Genomic DNA, 2,845 nt, shown 5'->3' on the forward strand with positions numbered 1-2,845 from the left:
TATATATATAAAATCTTTTAGCCTGGCTTTATTCTGTTAAGCCATTGGCCAAAATCAGCTTCTTTATTAACCAATGTCAATGTCAATAAAACATATTCGTATTCACAGCATACATTTCCTCTCACATAATAGACCAAGTCTAGATGATAGACAGGTCAAGTGTAACAAGTGCAAGTTTGGGACGTCTCCTCCTCATCTAGAGGACAAAGGAAGCATTGAAAGACATCAGTAGGAAGAAATATGCCGGGAATATGCACTGTGGGGGTGACATGCTTTGATGGCTGCTTGAGAACGAAGGATGAAGGATTGCAAGTGTGTGGTGGAGTGCCAAGTTTCAGCTTGGCAAGCCACAGCAGAACTTGTAAGTTCCCAAGATATTAATTTCCACCTGCGATCCCACTGCTAAGTGATCATCTTTTAAAATCTAGCAGAATCCCCTGTGGAAGTTGGGTGAGGGGTGGGGTAACCATATGACATGGTTCTCGCCAATGAAACGTGCTGAGTAGCACTTTCTGGAACGTTCTCTGAAGATGGCCTGCTTGGGTGGATCACATCTCATGTCACTGTGTAAAACTCTAAAGATACTGCTAAAGCTAGCAGAGTGCAAGTCCTGACTTTCTGTTGGTCCCAGTAACCATGGGGCTAGCCCTGGGCCTCTGAAATAGCTTTTGAAAAGAAATGACTGGGAGAAGAGTGAGTGCTATCATTCTTATAATGTAGAGAAGAAACCAGTGGAGCTGGAGAGAAGGGTCAGTCAGTAAAGCATTGCATTCAATCCTTAAAATTCATTTTTAAAAAAAGCCAACAAGTTGTGGCAGTGTATATTTAATCCTGACACTTGAAGGCAGAAGCAGGTGAATCTTTGTAAATCTGAGGCCAGCCTGTTCTACATAGTAAATTCCTGGCCAGCCAGAGCTACAAAATGACACCCTGTATCAAAAAGAAAGAAAGAAAGAAAGAAAGAAAGAAAGAAAGAAAGAAAGAAAGAAAGAAAGAAAGAAAGAAAGAAAGAAAGAAAGAAAGAAAGAGGGAGGGGAAAGGGGGGGGGGGGGGGGGGGGGGGGGGGGGGAGAGGGAGGGAGGGAGGGAGGGACAGAGGGAGGGAGGGAGGGAGGGAGGGAGGGAGGGAGGGAGGGAAGAAGAAACCATGTGTAATAGAGTATATAATCTCAATAGTGGAAGATGGAGACAGGCTCCTGGCCTAATAATCAGGCTACAGCCCACCGAGACACCCTATCTTTAAAGCCAAGGTGGACTTTTCCTGAGGAACAAAACCCTCTGTTGACCTCTGGCCTCCATACACATCCAAGCACCCACCATTGCATACACATGCATGCACTCAAACACACACCTAAATGCTTACTCACGTACACAAACTAAACAGGAACTCCGAAGTAATCACACCAACTGGCTATTTTATTTCTCCAAGAAGCACCCCAAGCCTTGGGCTATGAGATGGATGCCAGTTTCTCTTTTCCCATGCCAAGTTTGTTTTTCTTTTCTCCCACTGCCACAGGAAGGAACCATGAAACCACGGGCTACAGAGTTTGCAACTTTCGTTTTTAAACTTCTTTCATTTATCAGGGGCAGTCGAATGGTAACTGAAGACATGATTTCAGAGTAAAAATCCTGGCTGCGGTTACAGCCTGCCCCCTATAATCAGTGTTGTGTCTATGCCTGTGTGTTTGGTTGGTTGGTTGAGGGAGATGATATGTGTGTGTTGGTTGGGGAAAGCCAATGGTGTGTGTGTGTGTGTGTGTGTGTGCGTGCATGTGTGTGTGTATTTGGTTGTGGTTGGCACATGTATGTGCAGTGCCAATATCAACATCAGGTGTGGCTCCTCAGGAGCTATCCACCTGCTATTTTTGAGACAGGGTCTTGATTTCTGGCTTTGCTGACTAGGTGGTGAGTCCAGCCTGTCTCCACCTCTCTAGTGTTGAGATTCCAAGTCTGCACCACCGTGTCTCACTTGTATTTCCCCTATGAGATCTGGGAATTGAACTCTGGTCTTCATTTCCCCCACCTCTTTGTGGACTCTGATAGAACTGCCTCTTCTGCTCTGTCTCCAGGTCTCCATTCACCCCCAAGAAGCCTTCCTTCAGCTGTAATTCATAAATCTCTTATATATACATTTCATTGTTGACTCTCGAAAGAGTATTTATGTGTATGTTTCTATAAACCAATTGTTTTAAAATCATTGCCCAGAAATAAAATGAGCTTGGACTATATACCATCCATGAAGCCACGTTTATTCCCCATGAATAGTCCTGGGGACTATTCCTGACCCTGTTTAAATAGACCGTCATCCAGAGCGTTGCCTCTTCCTTCTAGCCTTCTGACTAGAAATGGGTTATTATTGCCTCTCTAGAGCAAATTCTCCCTTAGGACTAAACTTGCACTAACCAACATTACAGACTCGGTGTCCGAAATAAAATAGCATATTTTCAATTTCCAGTGCGGCATTTAGAGGCAGCCTATAGAGTGCTTTAGGAGCACACCTTCACAACGGGGAGAATACGCTGCATGGTGTATTCATTTTCTTGTTGCTGGGACAAGTATTTAACAAAAGAACCTTAATGGGGCTAGAGAGTTGGCTCAGTGGGTAAGAGCACCTGCTGCACAAGTCTGGAGACCTGAGTTCAAATCCCCAGAACCATGGTTAAAATGCTGAGGCTGTCTGGGTGTGCATGTGAAACCTTAGTGTTGTGAGGGTGGGGGTGGTGATGAGGAGAGAGTCACTGGGACTTCCTGGTTTTCAGCCTAGCTCCAGGCTCAGGGACAGTCTCTGCCCTGAGGGAGTAAGATAGAGAGAGATAAAGCAGGGTGTCTGACAAGCTCCTCTGGTC

Source organism: Alexandromys fortis, unplaced genomic scaffold (genome assembly GCF_014885135.2).
Source record: "Alexandromys fortis isolate MF-2015 unplaced genomic scaffold, M_Fortis_MF-2015_v1.1 scaffold_151, whole genome shotgun sequence".
Taxonomy (NCBI): Eukaryota; Metazoa; Chordata; class Mammalia; order Rodentia; family Cricetidae; genus Alexandromys; species Alexandromys fortis.